Source organism: Alosa alosa, chromosome 7 (assembly GCF_017589495.1).
Source record: "Alosa alosa isolate M-15738 ecotype Scorff River chromosome 7, AALO_Geno_1.1, whole genome shotgun sequence".
In the NCBI taxonomy this organism is placed as follows: Eukaryota; Metazoa; Chordata; class Actinopteri; order Clupeiformes; family Clupeidae; genus Alosa; species Alosa alosa.
Window position 1 is genome coordinate 17,741,030 of NC_063195.1, and position 24,532 is coordinate 17,765,561.

Genomic DNA, 24,532 nt, shown 5'->3' on the forward strand with positions numbered 1-24,532 from the left:
CGGACAGAGGTGGAAAAAGTACGAAAATATTGTACTCAAGTAAAAGTACCAATACTTTTTTTTACTCAAGTAACGGATGGGATTTTTGATGTAGTACAATACTTCACTCAAAATGTAATCAAGTAAAATTTAACATACCGATTTTATAAACTACTTAAAAAATACAAAATACACAGAAAAACTACTCAATACAGTAACGTGAGTAAATGTATTTCGTTACTTTCCACCTCTGGGTACAGACCCACTTGGCTGCAGTGGAGTAGGTGGAGGTGTGGCGTAGGCATAGCCACTGTTTTTCTCATAGACTGTAAGTAGTCTCACCTCCACTCACATCTCCAGCCAGATCCATGTATCCCATCAGGAAGACATGGTGTCATGGTTATCTATGGTTGTCATGGTTATCTATCACAACAATGTGAGACTGACTGAAGCTTCACTGCAGCACCAGCGTTCTGATCCCTGCTCCTTACCACCGGAAGCAAACAGCTTGCACGTAGAGCACCCAGGTGTATAGGTGTGGCACAAGACTTTTATCACAACGTTATTGTCTGCCCAATTCACTTTATTCACCCGGCGGCCAGATTGAGGCTACAGGGTACACGTGCAATCACACTTCAGTCCAGCAGATGGTGGTAATGCACTCTGTTGGCAAACTGCCAAAAAAGCTCACAGAAAAAGCTGGACTGAAAAGTGATGGCAAGTGTACCTTGTACCCTCGTGCTGGCCGCCGGGTGAATAAGGCCAATAGATCCCAATCCTGTACCAAGTTATGTTATACATGTCCACACACTTCTTGTTGATGCTTATTGATGTTGATCGAGTCCCACTGCCCACACAAGGTTAAGCAGCTTTGATGTGTAGTAAGGATTTCCCACAATGCACTTCATCCCATCACAGCTAGTAGGTCCTGGCAGATCTTCAGCTGTAAAATGTCCTGCAGCAGTGATGCTTTAACCTTTCTATCATGTGACTAGGTGTCCTTGGTTAGCACGACTACAGTGCGACATATTCCTCCAGCATCTGTGGTTTAAAGGGGTCATTTGTGGACATTCCCTGCACTTACTCATATCCAGGCAATCAGCCAGTCAGAGAGGCATACTGGTTCATCGAATGGAGTGGGAGTGAACCATATTATTTAAATGAGGATTCCAGATATCAGGGGCGTGTGGAATATCTTGGGGATAAAGTGAACAACTGCACCCTACGAATCAAGGACCTGAGAGATAGTGACGCTAAGGAAAAGTACATTTAGGTGTATAATTGATTTAGAAAAGAACAAATTAGCTGGACCTGAGGTCTCTCTGACACTTACAGGTTAGTATTGTGGAAAAATAATTTTTGATGTGAAAGTATTTTGTTTGTTGTATTTAAGTAATAACATCCTTTTGCACACAGATCTTCATGTAAATCCAGCAACAGTAAAAGAGGGCGACAGAGTGACACTGACCTGCAACACCACCTGCAGTCTGAGTAACAACCCCACCTACATCTGGTACAGGAACACACAGCCTGTGCGTTACTCACACACAACCAGCAGCAACACCTTGTCCATACCCTCATTTAGAACAGAAGATGCTGGTTATTACTCCTGTGCTGTAAGAGGACATGCGGCTCACCCATCTTCATCTGTGTGTAAGCAACGATTGCTCTTCTCATTTTTGCAGTTTAATTTGTTGTCACTATATGATACTGCAGTCATGTTGAGTAAGAGGAACTCAAACTACTGTAACTTTAGGCAGTTAAATCTATCAATTCATTGAATCTAGGCACTGAATCTGCCAATGGCTGGTGAGGACAATGCAGCTACACACATAGGAACCCTTTAGCTGGAGAATAAACTCTGTGTTGTTCATTGTGTGTGTCCATGTTTCAGGTGTGAGTGGCTGGAGTGTGACCTACACCCCACAGAGCATCTGTGCCTTGAAGGGCTCCTCAGTGGAACTCCACAGCTATTACACATACCCTTATGATCATGCAGTCACAAAGGCATTCTGGTATATCACAGGACATACGGATCTGAGAGAGGATGAACATTATCAGGGTCGTGTGGATTATATTGAAAATAACAACAATAGCCACACTCTGAGCATAAGAAACCTGAACCTTGGTGATGCAAAAAATTATATATACAGATTTGTAACTGATAAAGACGTAAAGTATTCTGGTGGAAATCTTGGACTCTCAGTTACAGGTATTTGCATAAATATACATATTTCATAATGGTAGTGTCCTCAAAAGTATTTGAAATGTTTAAATGGACACATGGAAAGAATATTCTATGTATTAAATACATCATATATTATTGCAATGTAATCTCTTTCAGAACTGCAAGTGCTGGTTAATCCAGCAACAGTGAAGAAGGGAGACAAAATGACACTGACCTGCAACACCACCTGCAGTCTGAGTAACAACCCCACCTACATCTGGTACAGGAACTCACAGCCTGTCCACACTCTGAGCATAAGAAACCTGAACCTTGGTGATGCAAAAAATTATATATACAGATTTGTAACTGATAAAGGCGTAAAAGTATTCTGGTGGAAATCTTGGACTCTCAGTTACAGGTATTTGCATAAATATACATATTTCATAATGGTAGTGTCCTCAAAAGTATTTGAAATGTTTAAATGGACCCATGGAAAGAATATTCTATGTATTAAATACATCATATATTATTGCAATGTAATCTCTTTCAGAACTGCAAGTGCTGGTTAATCCAGCAACAGTGAAGAAGGGAGACAAAATGACACTGACCTGCAACACCACCTGCAGTCTGAGTAACAACCCCACCTACATCTGGTACAGGAACTCACAGCCTGTTAATAATCTACACACACCTGACAACAAGCTGGTTATAGACTCAGTCAGCACTGAAGATGCAGGCAAATACCCCTGCACTGTTCAGGGACATGAGATTCACAGTTCACCTGAAATGACTCAGGATATCAGATGTATGTGAGATTCATACCATCTTTTTTATAGCATCTTAGAAGACATCAAGTCATTAATGAAATCACACAGTAACTTAGAGCAACATATATAAGGTAAAAGAGAACTGAAGAGGTTGCTGATCCAATTATCATGTTCCCCATCTATTAGACTCCCCCAGGAACACCTCAGTATCAGTCAGCCCCTCTGGTGAACTTCATGAGGGTGACTCAGTGACTCATGAGGGTGACTCGGTGACTCTGACCTGCAGCAGTGATGCCGACCCACCAGTGCACAGCTACACCTGGTACAGGAAGACCGGAGATGAAACAGTTCTTCAGGACACAAGGAGAATCCTTAACTTCACTCTTAACCGCTTATCTGGTGTGGATGGACTTTATCACTGTGAGGTGCAAAATGAGGTCGGCTCGGAGAACTCAACCGGAGTCAGGGTCTTCTTGCCAGGTCCAGAGCACTTTCTTATTTTCACTTCCAACTGTCAAGTCAAGTCAAGTCGGCTTTTATTGTCAATTTCTTTACATGCACTGGTCATACAAAGAATTGAAATTTCGTTTCTTACTTTCCCATGCAGACATAGACATGCTTTAAATACAGACATAGACATACTATAGACATAGCCATAGACAATAAACATTAAATTAAAGTGCAAGACTGAAATATAGAACATGTATGTATCAAAATAGAAATATAGGACATATATATAAAAAAAATAGAGGTAGTTGTGTTGTATATTTATATAGTCTTAACAGTTACATGAAGTTTAAACTTGTGCTTGTGTGACCTGTATATTTGCATTGATATGCAGTATGCAGTAATTTCAAGTATATCAGGCTTGATGTGAAGCAGCAACACGTTAGGGCCAGTCACAGTGCAGTTCCACAGGGCGGTGTTGGGGGTTAGGGTAGACAGGATCCTAGTTTCCCTAGGTTCCTGGCTGGCTGGTGGGTGGGGGCTGTCAGTGATGGGAGAGTGGGTAGAGTGTTCAGCATCCTGATTGCTTGGTGGATGAAGCTACTTGCCAGTCTGGTGGTGCGGGGGAGCGGAGGCTCCTGTACCGCTTCCAGAGGGCAGGAGGCTGAACAGTTTGTGCAGGGTGGGTTGTATCCTTGACAATCATTAGTGCTTTGCTTGGTGAGGCGGGTGGTGTAAATGTCCTGCAGGGAGGGAGTGGTGCTCCAATGATCCTCTTAGCTGTGTTAACAGTGCTGGAGGGTCTTCCTGTTCTGATCTGTGCAGCTTCCATACACTGTGATGCTGCTGGAGACGATGCTCTCGATGGTCCCTCTGTAGAATGTAGTCATGACAGGAGGCGTGGCACTTGCCTTCTTCAATTTGCGCAAGAAGTAGAGGCTGCTGGGCTTTCTTAAGCCAGTGATGCTGTGTTGGTGGTCCAGGAGAGGTCAAAATTAAGCTGATGTGCACCCCCAGAAATTTTGTGCTGCTCACTCTCTCCACAGCATCTCCGTCGATGGACAGTGGTGGCAGTTGTTTGTGGCCTCTCTGAAAGTTGACAACAATCTCCTTGGTCTTGCTGACATTTAGCAGGAGGTTGTTGTCTTTGCACCATTTAGCCAGCAGGTCTACTTCTTCTCTGTAGTGAGCCTCATCGCCCTTAGTGATGAGGCCCACCAGTGTTGTGTCGTCCATAAACTTCACCAGATGGTTGGAGCTGTGAGTGGTTGTACAGTCATGTGTTAGCAGTGTGAAGAGCAGGGGGCTGAGCACACACCCTTGAGGGGCCCCCGCTCAGGGTCAGAGTGCTTGAAGTGTTGTCCCCGACATTACTGCTTGTGGTCTCTGCAACAGGAAGTCCAGCAGCCAGTTGCAGAGGGAGGTACTGAATCCTAGCTTGTCCAGTTTGCTGATGAGTTGTTGTGGTATTATGGTATTGAATGCTGAACTGAAGTCTATGAACAGCATCTCACATATGAGTCTTTATTGTCTAAGTGGGTGAGGGCTGGATGGAGGGCAGAGCAGATTGCATCCTCCGTGGATCGTTTGGCTCGGTATGCAAACTGGAAGGGGTCCAGGGTGGGGGTAGGGTGGCTTTGATGTGTGACATGACTAGCCGTTCAAGCACTTCATGATTATGGGCGTGAGTGCTACAGGACGGTAGTCATTGAAGCATGATGGTGATGATTTCTTTTGGCACGGGTATGATGGTGGCAGTTTTGAAAAGTGATGGGATGACTGCTTGCTCCAGAGAGGTGTTGAAAATGTCTGTAAAAACATCCTTCAGCTCTTCTGCACAGTCCTTCAACACTCGGCCCCTGGTATGTTGTCTGGGCCTGCTGCTTTGCGTGGGTTAATGGTGGCTAGTGTCCTCTTCACGCTGGCAGAGGACAGGTACAGGGGTTGGTCGTGGGGGAGGTGGGGTTTTCTGTGGGTGAGTGTCATTTTGTGCTTCAAAACGGGCTAAAAAACTGTTCAGGTCATTTAGCAGAGAGGTGTTGTTCTCACAGCTCCGGGCGCAGGCTTGTAGTCAGTGATGGCCTGTATGCCCTGCCATAGGCTCTGTGCATCTCTGCTGTCTTTGAAGTGTGTTGTTATTTTGTCTGTGTAATCCTTTTTTGCCTTCCTGATGCCCTGGGACAGGTTAGCCCTCGCTGTTCTTAGGCCAGCTACATCTCCAGCTCTGAAGGCTTTGTCTCTGGCCCTCAGCAGTCTGTGGACGTCTCCTGTCAGCCATGGCTTCTGGTTGGCCCGAGTGGTGATGTGTTTTATTTCTGTAACATCATCGATGTATTTGGTGATGTAGGAGGTCACAGTGTCTGTGTATTCCTCAATATCAATGTGGTTGTAGATAGTCTCTGTAGAGTGTTGGTGATTTTGGAAACCTTGTAAAACCGTTTCGTCTTCCCTGAATTTCCTTATTTAGAAACTTTTGCAATACAAAACAATGTTTTTCTAAATGTTCTCTTTAGATCCTGGTTTGCCCAAAGAAATCCTGTTTATTGCTTTGGGGGGCATAGTAGCTCTCTTGTTGGTGGGCATTGTGTGCTGGAGGCAAGTCATACTTTCGTATCAGTTTACTATGAATCACCACTTTTTTACAGAATAAAACATATATTGAATATCTATCTATATGTCTAGCTATTCTGTGTCTGCACACAATATTTTAAATTTTGTTTGTGTTTTGGAATGTAGGAGACAGAAGATTCAATCAACAAAAACCTCAAGGAGCACAGACAGCAACACGCAGGTAAACACTGATTATTCAGATGTGTCCCAACTAAATCTAGCACCATAATATAATTACTCCACATGTAATATATTTTCAGAGGATCAGAAATAAATTGCGTCGGGGCATCAGTATCCAAAGTTTGGAGTGCTGGCCCTGGATGAAATTAAAATGACCTCCAGCCTCTTTCCCAAAATAAGATGAGACAGTGTTTTGTTTTTGGTTCAATTTTGTACAGTTCCTAGTGAAAAGGGCATTAATACACAAGTTAGCAATCAGAGATACAGTACATAGACATCATGTAAAAGGAAAGAAATTCACAGGTCATCCTACACTGATGCACTGAAAAGAAAACCCAATGCATAGGCATGCAAAACTAAAAACACATAAATGGCCCTCAGGTAATCTCATCTGGCTCCTGCCAAAAATGTTTGGACTGTTAGACTAGTCACCCTAACAGAGTAAACTACCATGTTATTGCTTATTGTGTGGTCTTTCACAGGGACACTCTGATCCTGTCTATGGCAACATCTCCACAATCCCCATGGTCTCTGAACAGAAAGTTCCTGCAGATCGCAAAGATGATGATGAAGAAGATGATGATGTCCAATACGCCAGTGTCCAGATTAAGCCCAAAAAACAGCAAGAAGTGCCCAGTCAGGACGAGGACGTCCAGTTCAGCAAATCCAAACCAGAGTCTACAATCCCTGAGCCACCTCTGTCTGGCACATCACAGGAGGAGACCCAGTATGCCTCAGTGAATCTGCAGGGACTCAGTGCTGCCACCCAGTGAGTATTTACTGCTATTACAGGAACATTTTACACAGCAGAGATGACATGAGATATTCTGAGCCACTACTGCATTATACTAGGGTATGTTGTATTTTCACAAATGCTGGCAGAAAATGTGAAAGAATGAATATGGCTGGGAGTTTAACATTCTTAATAGTTTGTTTTATATGGTAAAACCTGACCCGCAGCATAGGCTATCTGTCATTTAAAGTTTTTCACAATTGCTAAAATACTAAACTCCATTCTCTAAATCAAATTCTCAGTTGCCTGAACACGTCTTGAATCAATCCTTTGGCTAAACCGTAAAATGAAACACAATTTGCAGATCTCATAGACTGTTTTTTGCAAAACACTAAACACATTCTCATGTTAAACTTAAAAAAGTGTAAAAAGGAAAATGTCATATATTAATTAAACGCAACATCCCGATCTAATCCTGGGTGCTGGACAAAACACAGATACTATACGATGAGAGAGAATACTAAAATGGTCTTTTCCGGAAAAGTCTAATGTAAAACACATCCCCAAAAAACCTTCAACCCTTTTCTCAGAACAAACAGTAAACACAACCCCACACCTGAGTTTTATTTTATGAAGAGAAATTGCACACTTGCTGTTGTGAGAGAGTTCTTTAGGGGCAAAATGTCCTGTATTGAACAATGCAAATTATATGGAACTCCCAAGTTATAGTTTATTTACCGTGGACGTTTTTGGGCCCTCTCAAGCCCTTCATCAGACGTGAGTCAACAATCCAAAGACACCCATAACTATGTCACTACACAAGAAGGCAGGGCAGCTAACAGTGAATTTCAACAGTCCAGTTTGGAGATAACCATGGCCTAATCAAAAAGTTGTATGGAATCTTGTGTCATATAAGGTCTGATCTTCATAATGTTGTAAAGAACAATGATTTTGCAATTGAGGCTACATGCTCAGAGAAGTTAAGTCGGTCATCAATTTTGATGCCCAAGTTACGTGCAGAGTAACTGATGCCCAAGGGATCAGTGAAGATGACTCAAGCTGGGTGTTAATCTGAAAAAAAAAAACAGAAAGGTTTTTTAGAGATTAAGCTGAAGGTGCCGATCTTTCGTCCAGACTGAAATATCCTTAGGCATAATCCATACAGGAATCCGATGAGAAATGGTAGTCCTCAGTTTCACTTGAAAAGCTGCCACTGACTGAGATGTTCCCTTTCCACAGAACAGCAGAGGTGGAATCTGTGATCTACAGCAACATCAATACACATTCCAAACCATAACAGCAAGACACCATGGTTTGAGTAAGAAGAGACTACAACAAGAGACTACAGCCTGATATCAAGATTGTCTGATGATTAGTGATGCAGTGATGTGTAATATTTAAGTAATAAGAGCCCATAAAAGTAATATTTATGTATTATTTGACACCTCAGTGTGTTTTTATCTCTTGACTAGCACTTTGTAAATCACATTTCTCAAGATCGTTACTGTAATTTCCTGTCTACTAACCAAGGTTTATCCATACATTTTGCAAAAAATTCTTCCACTATGAGGTTAGTACACAGCTAATTCTAATCAACTGGAAAAGTGACAAATATGCTTGGACAAAGACTGGTGGTTATCTTGTCCCCATGGGGGATGGTAAGTGGCCAAACAAATCCATAAGAACCACTGTTGAAGAGTAACAGAAAAAGGTATCATCTTAGTGTCACCAAGTCCCCCCAAAAATTTAAAAATGACCTCTGCTAATAGATTATGTAGAAGGCATGCCAGATAAAAGACTTACTAGCATCATCCCGCTAGGCTAACACACTGAAGGAGAAGTTATGTGTATATGACCTCACATTCTCCTCCAGGTTGTGAGAATGTGTCTACCTCTGTTTCTGGCATACACTAAACGCCCCTGCGGCTGCGACAGTTAAAGAGTAAGTACATGTGTGCTTCTGACACTACAATGTAGCTTGAGTGTCAGGGTATCTGTTCTGCTCATTATATTTAGTTGCAATCTTCACATCAATGTGAACGCAAACAGTCAACTGGCACTCTTTGTCCATACTTATACTAAACCATGCATATGTGGCAAGAGCAGCATTTTCAAGTGACTACACCACTCTGGGAATTGCACACAGACAAATGTTAACTTTAGTAGTACCAGGTTCAAGAAGGCACACAAGTTTGTTTTACTCAGTGCCGGAGATATGGTTCCATCCATAAATAGATTTTTTATTAATAAATAATTACTACAAACCAAAACACATAGACATGAGACCAATAGTTTTACAAACACAAAACAAACAAAAGACAGAGATAGAAGGATACCTGATGCTTACTGGTGGGGAGGCAGATCACCGTAGGCCGGGTGGGAATCTCAGGAAGCCTTACATGTCTTGTACATGTCTAAGCTCTTTCTGTCCAGCAGTCATGGCATAACAAATCAGGTTTCATGCTGTGTTTTAGGCATAGCTTATCCCCAAACCCCCCTGTTCCCTTCTGTGAGGAGCTTCCTCGCAGAAGTTCTAGTTCTGATTTAGACTCTATATTATTCTCAATTATCAAGCATTGAGATGCAGCCCTCCTGGCCCGGATCCCTTCAAAACAAATTTAAGTACAGAGAACTTCCTTGCTTATGCACCTGTGCAAATGTGTAGCGTTGTGTTACGAAGGGTTAATTTAGGGGGGATGATTATGCTGAATGATAACTTTGGTGATGGATGCATTTATCTCCTACAATGGGTTTTTCACATGGCCTTCCTAAAAAGACTATCAAACAGCTTCAGGTGATACAAAATGCAACGGCTAAGGTTCTTACGAAAACTAAAAGAACTGACCACATTACTCCAATTCTTAAGTCCCTGCACTGGCTTCCAGTAAGTCACAGTATTTTAAAGCACTACTTCTTGTTTATAAGCAAGGACCTAAATACCTATCAGACATGCTTCAGCAGTACACACCAGGGCTTGAAAACGAAATAATTTTTCAATCGCTCCGCTCACTGTAAACCCCAACAGGTTCAATGAACTCAAAATATTTGATGAAACTGATTACCTCAAAATATTTAGCTATGTTAAAAAATATTTTAAGTAATTTCTACTTAAAATGAGACTTTTTTTAATGCTCAAAATCTTTAAGGACAAGGATAAAATTAAAAAGAATAATGTGAGAAATAGATGTGTTAAGTTATTGTTACATTAGTCAGACAAGCTGTTAAGACTCCAAATCTTTGAGAAAATGAACAACATTAAAACAAATAATTTCAACAAACATACATTTTAAGTAATTACTACTCTAAACTAGAAGTTATTCACACTCATTTTTTTAGGAAGTTGATGAACTGAAACATAATAATTTGACAAACAAACATTTTAAGTAATCACTACTTAAATCATTGATAAGTTCAATGAACCTGATCATTTGAAACCATTGAAACTAACAAAATTGAAATGGAGTTGATGTTTTTAAGTTATCACTCCTAATAATATATTCATGTTATCACCATGACTCATTCAGTTTCTCAGACCTAAACATTGTCACTTCATTCTCTTATATTTTTAAGTTGACTTCACTCTATTGAAACACATTTTTTGACTGTTTGTTTACTATTTACCTCAAAATCAAAAATATTTTATTTGTATGATTCAAATAAAAAACTACTCAAAAGACAATTTCAATGCAGATTCCATTTATTTAAGAATTCCATTAGAATTCTAACAGAACAACATCCCCAGCAATGAGGTTAATACAGAAAATCAAAGAAATAATAACCTTTTACCACTTCAACAAAGGTAATAATACTCAAATAACAAAATAATAGGCCAACATAAATAAAAGCGAAAAGCTCCATTGCTTGCTTGAGTATTAACATGCTGGCAGTACAGTACCAACCATGAGATTTGGAAAACAGACTGCTTACTCATCTATCATCAGCAATTTATTTTTAAGGCTAAGCAGCAGTCTAGGAGGTAACCGCTTCAGGTCTTCCAAACCCATTATTAAATGTGTAGATCAATTGCTGTGGATAATCGAGATGAAGTGCACAAATTAAGCCAAATAGCAAAATTAACGTCTCTGTCAACTCTGCTATATCACACAACAATATCTCCGTCAAGAACTATAAAATGGATAGTATGCTGCCCTCGTACTGCGTCACCAGCAGGCAGAACTAGACAGCTAGATAACACAGTTATCAGGAAGTTAACAGGAAGTAGTACTTAATTACTAAACAGTTACCTCAAAAGACCAGAAGGTGGCAGCATACACAAAGGAATGAGAAATAAGGTAATCACATACAAAATAGGATGCATTCTTATGGAAGGCAGAACACTCCCCGCTTGGTATAATATTATTATGCCACTATATAACATTAAAACTCAACTTAAACATGGTGACAAACTAAATTTTCTATTTCACTCAGAGAAGAACGACTATTTCTGAGATAGGCCTCAAAAGCACTTTAGCGGTCCCTTCTTTAACTATTTTGACCTCCACTTTCCGGATCCTCTTGTCACGCTTGGCAGAGTGTTGACAACCACTCCCACAGGCCATTCGTTTCTGTGGGCTTGGCTGTCCTTCAGCAGGACAACGTCGCCGGTCTTGACATTAGGCCTTTCATCAGTCCACTTTCGGCGGCCTTGCAGTGTTGACAAGTAGTCCCTCCTCCATCTCTTCCAAAAGGTGTTTGCAAGGCACTGGACATGTTTCCATTGCTTCTCGTGTAGATCAGCCATTTGGAAGTTTCCGGAGGGGGCTGCGACATTACTCATCTTTTGGGTAAGCAGCATCGCAGGAGTGAGCACTGTAGGCATATCGGGGTCAGAGGACACAGGCACCAGGGGCCTGGCGTTCATGATTGCCATCACTTTGGCCATGAGGGTGCTCAGGACCTCGTGTGTGAGGCGGGTGTGCCCAGTCTGAAGCAGCATGGCATCCAGGATGCGTCTGGCGACGCCGATAAGCCTTTCCCATGAGCCCCCCATATGTGAGGAGTGTGGCGGGTTGAAAACCAAGAGCACTCCTTGCTTTGAGGTAGGCTGTTATGGTTGTGTCTTCCGTGTTAATGCCCAGTTCTTTGCAGGCTCCCACAAAGTTAGTCCCTCTGTCAGAGCGGAGAAGTCTGGCAGGGCCCGCGGTTACAAAAAAAATCTTCTGGCGCATTGATGAAGCTGTCAGTTGTCATGGATTCAATGAGCTCCCGAAGTGGACAGCTCTGGTTGCCATGCAAGTGAATATCACTGCCCAGCGCTTACTGTCTGCACTTCCTCCTCTTGTTCTCCGTGTCATGATGGCCCAAGGCCCGAAGACATCAAGGCCTCGTTGGTGAGCGGAGGCTCGGGTGTGAGTCTGTCAGCAGGTAAGTCTGCCATCTTCTGATCCTGTAGCCGCCCACGCAGCTTGCGGCAGGTCACGCACCTGTGGATGGCGGACTGACACCAGGCGCTTACCGCCAAGGATCCAGTAGCCTGCTGCTCTGACAGCTCCCTCTGTTATGTGTGCGCCCTGATGTACCACCTGCTCATGGTAAAATCTCACCAGGAGTGTGGCGATGTGGTGGAGCGCGTGGAATAAGCAGTGGGTGCTTTTCTTCACGGGACAGGTCTGGGGGATGTTATCGACCGCCAACCCGAAGCAGGCCGTCTCCATCAGTCACTGGATTAAGCTTTTTGAGTGGGCTTTGGTTAGGAATTGTTTTACCCTCTTTTAGGCATTTCAGTTCGTTTTCAAAGACCTCATGCTGAACAGCGCGAGTTATCACACACTTTGCCTGTGACAGTTAAGCTTGTGGTGAGTGTGTCTTTGAAATGCCTCCAGCCTCTGCATTTTGCGCTGACTGGATTTCCTTGAAAGACGCAGCAACGTGGATGAGTCTGGCTGTAGCATTGCAGAGGTTTCTCCAGCTTGAAAACCTTTCAAAGCGCTCTGAGCCTAGCTGAAGCGTCCGAGGCCCTGGTGGACAGGCGGTGACCTCAGGTCGAATGTCAGAGTCTGCATCTGGCTCCACCAGGGTGAAGATGTGGGGCTCCCAGGATTCCTCTGTGTTGCTGCGTGTCAGGAAACTGGGGCCAGAGAGCCAACTGCTTTGCTGTAGCTGTGCTGCAGGCATGTACCTTGTCGCATGGTCCGCAGGATTCCGGTCCGTGGGGACGTAGGACCACTGGTCTGGATGAGTGGATCGTCTTATGCGGTTCACCCTGTTGGACACATACACATAAAATCTTCTGGATGAGTTATGGACATACCCAAATTACGATTTTACTGTCTGTGAAGAATCTGACATCGTCCACATGGATGTCCATCTCATCTCGGATCAGCTCATACATTTGAACAGCGAGCACGGCTGCACAAAGTTCGAGGCGGGGAATGGTGTGTGCAGGCCGGGGAGCCAGCTTGGACTTCCCCATGATGAATCCCATGTGTGCTTTGCCATCAGCGTCGATTGCTCTCAGGTAAGCCACAGCCCCTATAAGCCACTGTCGTCGGCGTCAGAGAAAATGCAGAGTTCTCTCCCTCTGTGTTGAAGACAGTAGGGCGGGTATATAACACCTCTTTATTTGCAGGTCTTCCAGAGCTTTGAGTGAATCTCTCCACGTTCCCTCTGTCTCTTTCCGGGGTCGAGTGGAGTGTCCCACCCTGCTCTGTTGAGAGTTCCCGTACTAATGCTTTTCCCTGCATAATTATGGGAACAGCAAACCCAGGGGTCATATAGACTGTTCACGGTGGACAGGATACCTCTCGTGTGTATGGCTTAGCCTCCGGGACACCAGGAATGTGAAGCTGTCTGTTTCCAGGTTCAGGAGGCCCAGGCTTCGCTGGAGGGAAGAGGATCTCGCCCGAGTTCCACATCTTTCAAGTCTTTAGCACGGTCTTCCTCAGGTAGGGCTTCCATTACCTGTTCACTGTTTGATGCCACTTTATGTAGCCTCAGGTTAGACTCTGCCAGCATCTTTCTGGTTCTCGTGAGGAGGTCGATTGCCAGCTCAGGTGAGGCAACAGAAGTCAGCCCATCATCTACATAAAACTGACGCTCCACGAACTGTCTTGCATCAGAGCCGTATTCTGCTTCACCTTTCTCGGCAGCACGTCTCATGCAGTATATGGCGATGGCGGGTGATGGGGTGTTTCCAAATACATGGACTTTCATCCTGTACTCCACCACGTTCTTGTCAAAGTCATTGTCCTCATACCAGAGGTAGCGGAGGTAGTCTCTATGATCGCTTCTGACCACAAAGCAGTAAAACATTTGCTGCACATCTGCTGTAACAGCTACTGGCTCTTTGCGGAACCTCAGAAGCACTCCCAACAGCGTGTTGTTCAAGTCTGGGCCGCTGAGGAGTACATCATTCAGGGATACGCCTTCACATTCAGCGCTAGAGTCAAATACTACTCTTATTTGACCGGCTTCTTTGGGTGGTAAAACACCAAAGGGGAGGTACCAGTGTTCTTTACCTGCCTCCAGAGCTGGCGCCTGCTTTCGGCAGTGGTTGTTCATCATTTTCTGTATGAACTCTGTGTAGTGGCTTTTCATTTCTGGCTTTTCTCCAGGGTCTTTATGAGCGATCCAAAGCGTTTGACTGCTTGTTCCCTGTTGCTTGGAAGGGGTCGTCGTTGGCGACCGAACGCAGGGGTGCTACCCAGCTGTGGTCGTCGTCCTGGAAGACCTCTCTGTCCATGATGGTCAGGAACGCTTTGTCATCCACTGACAACGCTGTCTTGTTGTCGTCTCTGGAGCTCTCAAACACAGAAAGGCCGAAGCTGTCTGTGCTTTCGTTGCCCAGCCTGTGTCTTCTTCACAGGTGTGTGAGAGGGTTGTGTTAAGCTGCGATGTGCTGCTGTGGCCTTCCTTTACCTGGATGTTGTTTGGACAGGGATGGAGGAAGGATGTTCTGCCGTTATGCAGCACATTGGCTTTGTACCGCGTTGACCCGGCTGGTTTGTGGGCTGCCCCAGACAGGCGACACCCACGATGACCCAGCCCAGGTCCAGCCGTTCGCATAAGGGGCGTTGTGTGGCCCGTTGATTTGCTCCGCACCTTGTGAACTCTGAGGATGTCTCTTCCCAGGAGCATGAGGATGGGGGTGTCTGGGTCCACAGCTGGAATCTTGTTCGCCCCAGGCTGTAGGTGAGGTGGTGCTGCGACATCAGGAGGCGGGATTTCAGATCTATCATCCGGCACCATGTCACACTTTCGATTAGTGTGTGGGAGAGGGAGTTGCAGTTTCCCATCCATAGATTCAAGCATGAAGTTATTGACTTCGCCTGCGGAGGTCTCTGTTGTCCCAGCGCGGGTCTTCAGTGTGTAAGGAGCTGGACTGGCTTTGATGCGAAGAGGCTGAAGAACTCTGACTTTTCGAGTGACTTGTTACTCTGTTCATCCAGCACTGCATACATCTTGACAGCTTTGTCTTTTCTCCCAGCAGGATAGACATTAATCAGGCAGATCTTAGCACATGGCGTGGGCTGTCTGCATTGCCATATCTCTGTGCACTTGGATGTAACTGTGGGTGCGTCTTCATCTGGCTTCCCGCTTTTCCTCCTTCTCCGTGTGAGCTCTCGCTGGATGTAGGAGGGCCTGGAGATAATAGAGCGTGATGTGCCTCTCACTGTTGCACTCATCACATTTGATTGATGCTTTGCAGTCTTTAAGCTATATGCTGAGTTGACCCACAGCACTTAAAGCAGATCTGCGGTTGTCTTTCAGGTAAGCCTTACGTTCTTCAATAGGTTTGGATCTAAAGGTCCTACACTTTTTGAGTGGGTGTGAGGCTTCCTGTGTATCGAACACTTTCATGGTCTGGTCCCCTCGTTCTCTTCTCCACAGAGCCGTCACCTTCAGTGTACTTGGGTGTGACATCGGTCTTGTGCACACTTACTGGGGCTTTGTGGCTGTGCCTCGTGGCTTTTTCTACTTTCTGTGGCGCGTTGCTGTTGGAGGTGGCGATGGCGAGAACTTGGGTCATTCCTCACTTTGGCCTGTCGCGGACGAATTGAGAGAAGAGAGAGAATGGAGGGGGAAGGCTACTCCATGCTCTTCTTTGAACTTGGATCCCATGGTTATCCACCTCTCTTGCAGGCTATAGGGTAGCTTTTCTCTGCGATCGGTTCACGCCCAAGAGCTGTATCTAGACAGAAGCGAGGCCTGGTAGGTATCCTTCTTCTTTGGCACCTCCAGTTCAAGGAGGATATCACCGAGTTCTCTGAGTTTGGCATTGTCCTTGTTGGTTAGCTTGGGAAACTCTTCTATCTTTTTAAAGAGTCGTGTTCTCGGCTTCTGGTGTCCCATAGCATTCCTCCACCGCGTTGCCACACCATCGCGGAGGCCTGCAGCAGGATTAAGGACATGCACTGGCCCGGATTCTCTGCGCTTGCTCTGCTGAGTCTGCACCTAGCCACTTTACCAGCAGGTCCAGTTCTTCCCCTAGGTGTCAGATTCAAGTCCTGGGTGGCACTGAGGAAGGATGCTTTCCATGACCAGTAGTGTTCAGGGCCGGTCATCGAACTGTAGGAGACCGGAGCTCACCAGGTCTCGCCGCGCATGAGGTACCTGGCGAGGTCTTGTGCTGGCTGTGGCTCGGGGAGTATCTGTTGTTGGACTGGGAGTTGGATGAAGCTGACTGCGGGCAAGGCTTGAATGGAGGCGGTTCACTTAGCTGTTCTTTCTTTATGTTGTTGACTCTCGGCATTGGGTTCGTGCGAGCAGCTGCTCCAGTGTGTCGATGGTGTTGTCTGTAGGCATCCAGTGGCGGCGTGTGTTGGCGGGCGGTGGTCTGTAGGCATCCAGCGGCACATCGTTAAGCGGCGGTGGTTCTCTGCGAACATCGCTGAGTGCTGCTGGGCGTAGTTGCCTGTGCGTTCATAGGCACTGAAAGGCTTACTTGGGACGTATGGCTCGTGGCGCTTCTCCCGCTTTCAATCTCCTCATCCTCATATGCTGCAGCTGCTGGCCGGTGACAGCGGCCATCTTCTGGCTCATGAGAACATGGAGACTGGCTTCAAGTTCAGCTTTCTGCCTCATCCGCGCTTGCTTCTTTTTCAGCGAAAGTCACCTGGGCTTGTGCTGCTTTTGACTTGCGCGTGCTCTGGCAGCCGCTGGCGATATTGCTGATCCACGGACCTTCTGGATATCTGAGACCGGGGGAGTCAGGTGTTCGGAAAGACTCTAACCTCTCCGGTTGCCTCATGGCCGTCTTTGGGTAGCTCTAGGGTGCTGCGCCCTGTGCCTGTTCGGCGGCATCCACCTCCAGTCTGTCCATGTGTAGCGACATCTTCCTGGGCTATCTTCTTGAGTTTGAACTTCCTTTCGCTGTTGTCTTTTACTATGCTGCCCTCGTACTTTCGTCACCAGCAGGCAGAACTAGACAGGTAGATAACACTTTGACAAAGCTCCAAATAAATCCAAGGACTGATTGAATTTGTTTACTTTTTGTCTTCTTTGTCTTTTTTTGTGTAAAACTGTAAAAGAATTCAGAAAATACATATAAGTTTTACATTCTGATACAAATGAAATACAAGTCAGCTATGTTGCTAACCACATAGCTTCAGCACATACAGATCGCTAGGAATGGCGTTTACAACATGACCAACGAGAGCTAGCATAACTTAGCTAACTAAAGTATGCACAAAACATATATCTAAGTTACAGAAGTAAAGAAAACTAAAGAGATATGGCGAGGAATATTACTCTAACACAAATCATCTACTTACGGACAAATAATGTCCAAAGCTCAAGCGTAAAAATGGAAAATAGCTGGCACCGTGTTCATCTGTGTAAACTTCGTTGGTCGACTGAAACGTGAATCAGGAAGTTAACAGGAAGTAGTACTTAATTACTAAACAGTTACCTCAAAAGACCAGAAGGTGGCAGCATACACAAAGGAATGAGAAATAAGGTAATCACATACAAAATAGGATGCATTCTTATGGAAGGCAGAACAGATAGCAGGACCAAACTTCACAAGGAGTCTGTATCACCGAGGCAGTGAGAATAGCTACAGCTGCATCCGAGAAGTCTGGCAGGTCAATTTCTTCTGCCTGAAGAACATGACAGTAATTAGTTAATGAGTAGAGTAGGCAATGAAAAACACTACATGTGTATTTAATATAATATGAAATACCAGTGAATGAAAAGTTCAGGTAAAATTCCCAAATATGACATTCTTGGTGAATTACTGCAGTATGATTTAATTGCTATTCTGGTAGCTAGGAAGATGGTTGTGGTTGTTGTCTTTTGGCTGCAAGGTATCAGAGAGGGCTGAATAGAAATACAGATATATAGAGAAGACAAAGTAAAAAAAGAAAGAGTGAAAGAGGACACACAATTTAATCAAAAACTTACATTCCAGGTCTTAAAAAATCCATCTTCCCACAGGAAGATGGGAAGGGCCTGCAGAGTAATTTTCCTTCTGCTGTTGACATTGACGTCTTAAAAAGACACAGAGGGTAAATGGGATATAAAAGATTGTGGGGTAATGGGAAGACAAATCAGCAGAATATTAATCCTATAACTGACCCTGTGTCTCGGAAAAGGCGTCACATGACCTGCATAGCCAACACATTTTGAAAATGCCACATAAAATAAGTCTAAGGTGTCATCCCTTTTTTTGATACAAAAACATCACTCAACCCCATGCCTTTGTGTATCCCTGTGGAGAGATGCAAAGGGATAACATTAGGCTAGGCTATTCTCATTGGTAAATAAATGCTTACAAAATATCACTATTAACTGTAAACTATAAACTTATAATAATATAGGCTACACGTTGGCTACATTGTGACACTAGTAAATGGAGGACAAGTAAGTTATCACTTACCATGGTGTGATGGTGGTTCCTTGCACAGAACTGAAAACATGTCACACAGCCATCTGGTCCTGAGGGCAAAAATATTATGAACAGTATTATTTCACTTTTTTGCACAAAAGTCAGTCAGACAGTCTCTTCATCTCTCTCTGTGTAGGCAGGCCTATCAGTCAGACGTTGCCATTGATCATGCTTAGGCTATTGACAGTAAGTTTGGAGCTACAACTTGGCTTCCTATCTGTGTTAACAAAAATGGAATTGACGTCAATATAAGACATATGCTATTGCTGCAGGGTTATTCTTCAACTATGGTACTCTTTGACCTGGTAATTTTCAGAAAGTGTAACATCTTTCAGTAAAAATCTTTTTGCATGTTTTAATTTAATTTTCTACTCTTTCTAGAAACTTGCCCTAATAGTGGCTGTAAAGATTTCACTTGAATAATATATATTTTTGACATTTTATTCCAAAAGTCTAACTGTCATTTCCAGTATAAGTATATAAATATATATACTCTTTTGATCCCGTGAGGGAAATTTGGTCTCTGCATTTATCCCAATCCATGAATTAGTGAAACACACTCAGTACACAGTGAACACACAGTGAGGTGAAGCACACACTAATCCCGATGCAGTGAGCTGCCTGCTACAGCCACACTTGGGGAGCAGTGAGGGGTTAGGTGCCTTGCTCAAGGGCACTTCAGCCGTTCCTACTGGTCGGGTTTCGAACCAGCAACCCTCTGTTTACAAGTCCGAAGCCCTAACCAGTAGGCCACTTTTTTAATAGTAGGCCACGACTGCCCAATCACACATTTCCAAAACACAACAAAACGTGTGTTTTCAAGCAAAAATAACATCTACTGTTCCAAATGTATTTTATTAAATATTACACATATCAGCCAAAATATTAAATGTATTAATTTTCCAGAAATGCATGTTGTATTATTTTTATATGTTTAACTTAAAATGTGTAAAGAGGAAAAAACGCACGCACATCCCGATCTAATCCTGGGTGCTGGACAAAACACTTACGATGAGAGAGAGGGGAAAAAGTCTAATGTGATCCCCGCCTAAGTTTTATTACATGAAGAGATATTGCACACTTGCTGTAGTGAGAGAGAGGGGAAAAAGTCTGCAACACCAGTATATGCTCCCAAGTTATAGTTTATTTACCGTGACGTTTTGGGCCCTCTCAAGCCCTTCATCAGACGTGAGTCAACAATCCAAAGACACCCATATATGTACAATTAAGTGATCACATGATCACACAGTGGTGTTACACAGGCAAGTAATTATCCAATCACAGCAATAGCCAATACATGTTCAGTAATGCAGTGCATACATACATCCATACACATATCTACATTTTCCAGAAACACCTACATACACTATATACAAAAATTACAGGAATCCAACAACTACAAAAAACATGACCTCATTCTCTGTCCACAGGATACACAACGGTCAGATGTCAAAACAGACTGTGCAAAATTGTGCAAAATAGTGCAAAATGTGCAAATTGGCATCCATTGTCAAAATGTGCAAATTAGCATGTCGGCATTAAACTCATGTTCACTTATAGTAGCTGTCCATAGAATAAGCAAGTATACACAAACCCCATATCACAAATCACCAGCTAGATGTCATACAAATAGTCTGTGCAAAATTGTGCAAATTGGCATCTATCACCACATTGTGCAAATTAGCATCTCTCATCAGGACTCATCTCATGTTCACTTACAGTATATATCCATAAAAATGTGCAAAATGGCGACTCTATCACATTGTGCAAGTTAACGTCTGTATCAGAACTCATGTCATGTTCACTGATAGTACATATCCATAGAGCAAGCATGTAAGCAACTTAAAATGTGTGTTGTGATGGAAATGACAAAGTGTGTTGGAGATGACATACATAGGCCTAGACAAATTTAAGATTTTAAAGCATTAAGATTTAAAACAAAAAACAATGCATCCCTGCCATATGTTATGTAATTATGATGTTTTTTTTCTACTAGATTCTTTAGTAGGCCTACTATGAAGCAAATAAACTGTGTGTTTAGGGCAATGTCATTTCCACCACCAAAAACAAAAAAGTAGTAAATATGTTTTAGTTTTTTCCTATTCCTTTCAAGGACAAGAAAAGTATCATATTGAAGAATTACCCTGCAGTGTTACTTTGCATTACATCTAGCAGCTAATGCGAACCATATAGCTTATGGCAGCTAGGTAGGCTACTAATAAAATGTTTAAAAGTGCGCTGCCTGTTTGTGCGTGTCATGTGTTTGATCTCCAACTTATGAAACGTTGCTTTGGTGTCTAACCTGCGCGGCCAAAGTAGGCTAGGTCACACCAGAAACGGTTGATAAAGGATCTTTGGTAGCCTAATGCCTGAAATAAACAAAGTACACCTAAATTAAGGCGCGTTCTTACCTTTGTCTGATGATGATTGGTGGATCATCTCACTGATTGCTTGCAGCTTGCCTGCCTACATCCGGGTGCGCAGCAGTCCTTGCAAACAATTAGTCTTAGGCCTACGATGTCAAAGTGTATCAATTTACAACTGCCACAATCGATCGTAGACTAGTTCATTAACCATTCATTGGGATTTCCGATTCTTTTATTGGTTTATGTTGGTTTGTGTAGGTTATTAGGTTATTTGCCATGTTGATATGAACCTAACCAATGAAGTTGCACGTCTTTATTACGTCAGACGTAATTCCAAAAATATTTACAATATCCATCTCAAATACCATGCAGACTGCTGCTGACTGTAGCCTATATTCTATGATAAATAGTTTGTATCAAAATTTGCAGACACAATATATTGTCTTCACAGGCCTACATTACAAACATCATTTCCAAATCAATTTCACTGTGCGAGCAGGCCTAAGCCTATTTAAGATCCCAACTGAAATAGCATACTGCCTAGGCTACATTACAACAGCAAGACGCTGTTGTTTTTTTTTTTTCGTGAAATAGGCTATGCTTTTGTGAAATTTTATAGGCTATAAAACAAAAAAAAATATTAACCGGTTTTGGGGATTTCAGAATAATATTTCTGTTCCGGAACAGTTGAAGACCATTTGGTTTTCGTTTCCGTTCCCGTTCCTCTTAAAATTCTGCTCGTTTTTGGTTTCTGTTTTCGTTCCTTGAACCGGTTCAGAGCCTTGGCACACACCCTCTAGACCAGTGTTAGTCCGCAAGCTATCCCAAGTGGTCCGTGAGCAGACTTGGTAGAATATAATATAGATTAGTTGTTTGCAATATTGAACCAACTTGTATGTAAATCCAAACAGTTCTGCAACACTGCCTATGTAAGGTATGTCAGTTTAAATCATATGAATCCTCTGACACAATAAGCAAGGTGCAAAGACAATAAGCCAGGTGGTTCAGTGAGTAGACCTATAATGTGGGCCTAATACAGTATACTGTTTTTTTTTTTTTTTTTTTTTATACTTTATTGCAATTATTTATCTACATCCATGTAAGGTACCCACTTCACTTATTTCACATGTTACATTGCAATTTTTTTTTTGTTTTGTTATTTTATACATATAAAAAAAGAAATAAGAAAAGACATGACAAAAAAAAAAACATGATAGAAAACTTATACAAAGCAAAATACTCCAAACAAAATAAAACATGACACACAGAAAAAAAGGGGGAGAAGGGGAGTGGTATTTGAGCCTACATATTACTATTTTATTCTATGTGCAGTTGTACTTGTTTTTAAATATTTATAGGCACGTTTTTGGCCATTTATAGGGGGGTGTTTAAGCCTACATGTGTCTTTGGTCCTGTGTGGAGTTATCTGTGTTGTTGACCGATGTGTGCATATCATTTCTATTATTGAAATAAATAATTATTTTATGTTGTATTTTTTCTGGGTATAACTTATTCCATTTACTAAGTTGGTTCCTAACTCTAAAAGTAAGTCTTTCCATATCCAAGATGTTTTCTATTGTGCTATGCCACTTACACAAATCTGGGGCTTTTTCTTGTTTCCATCCCCTTGTTAGTTGTTTTATTGCAGATATACGTACTATATTAAACAATTGTTTTATATTTAGGTTCTATTTTCTTGGACAGGCTTATACCTAAAAGGTTTTCTAATGTTAAGGTCTGTCGCAACTCAAAAATATGTTTTATTGCTTTATCAAATTCCTTCCAAAATGTTTTTAGTACTGGGCATAAGAAAAAAATATGACTATAATTTGCGTTTTGCTCTCCACAGCTTCTCCAACAACTAGTCTCTAACGGCTGAGATTTCCCTGAGATACGGCTGAGATACAGTATACTGTTGAAGTAGGTCTACCTTTTTTTAATCTAGGTGGTCTGTGAGCTTTTTATATTGGTTAAGTGGTTCTTGGTCCGAAAAAGTTTGATAAACACTGCACTATACCATCCATGTAGCATCCAGAATGTTGCTCTGTGTACGGGAACTTCCATTGTTCTACTGCACAAATGTAAATATATAGTTGCAAGAAACATTATAAGAAACATTATACTTTTAGGGGACAGAAATAAAGAGAGGGATAGAGAGAGACAGAGAGCGATAGAGAGAAAGACAGACAGAGATAAAAAGAGAGCAAGAGAGAGAGGGGGGTATTTCTTCTTTCCTTGTTGTTTGGTGGCTGATGGACAAATGTAGAAAGTGGTACCAGTGGTACAGCGCTAGGTAGAATGGTGTTAATGATTATGTTATATTGTTACCTCAGTGAAACCGTCTGAAACTTTATTCATTTCGGTTACACTTTACTTGACAGTATCGACATAAGAGTGACATGACACTGTCATGAACATGTCATAAACAAGTCATAAATGTTTATGACATAACGCTTCTGTTATTAAGTGACATTCGGTTTTTGTCATAACAAGATAGGATTAGAGTTAGGATTAGGGTTAGGGTTGGGATTAGGGTTAGAGGTTAGGATTAGGGTTAGGGTTAGGGTTAGGGTTCATATGTCATGACAGTGTCATATGTTCATGACAGTGTCATGTCGATACTGTCAAGTAAAGTGTTACCTTCATTTCTCACACACCAGGATGAAAAGCATAAAATAAACTCTGCATCAGTGTTTTCAGTTCTTCTTTCCACTGACACTGATGGTCATTTTCACACCCTCGCTGGCAGCCTTTAGTAATCATGCAAGGTCAATACCGCAAATACCAAGAAACATTGACCTCCACAAAACTTACACAGACCAAATAACCAAGCAAAAAGTAAATAAGAGTAATTATTTATTTATTTATTTATTATTGAGAGTTATGTTTGTGTCTGGAGAAGGCTGCGATGGGGAGGACTCTAAAGTGAGAGGAACAGAAGCTGCAGAGAGAAAAGCTCACCAACCGCCATCACACATTCTAACAGTTTCAAGACAGAACAAGAAGTGACCACTTTAGCCCATCACCATAACAACCAGCCAACTGAGACAACCACAATCTCACACTCAGGACAAAAAGATGATGATGTCAGATTTATAAAGTTTTTTTTTGGAATTGGAATGTAGCCTTATTATTTTTAAGTGTATACATGTCATGTTAACTAGTAAACCTAGTTGAATGGTCCAGCTAGTACGATGTCATACAGTAAGTAAAGTAAAATTCCAGAATTGAATTGAAACTGGCTCTTAAATTCCAATTCAATTCTTGAATTTCACTTGCATTTCAATTGAGGTAGCAAACAGGAAGCAGAATTGCAATTCGAATTGTGCACAACCCTGGTACAGTGGGGAGTCTGGAGCAGCTGCTCTTCTGTAGAAAGGCCTCAGTTCACACTGACCACAGATAAGACAAAAAAAGAAGCACAGTCGCCGCATCAGCTTTAACAGCCACCCCCAC

The 24,532-nt window shown here is 42.6% G+C and overlaps 1 long non-coding RNA gene across 1 annotated transcript; it reads left to right on the forward strand.

Annotated features, from left to right (window-relative positions):
- The first annotated feature begins 6,677 nt into the window (after positions 1–6,677).
- On the forward strand, positions 6,678–8,320 carry LOC125298024. Its single transcript, XR_007194147.1, has 2 exons — positions 6,678–6,919; positions 8,123–8,320. It is a non-coding gene; the product is annotated as an uncharacterized LOC125298024 (long non-coding RNA).
- Positions 8,321–24,532: the final 16,212 nt, after the last annotated feature.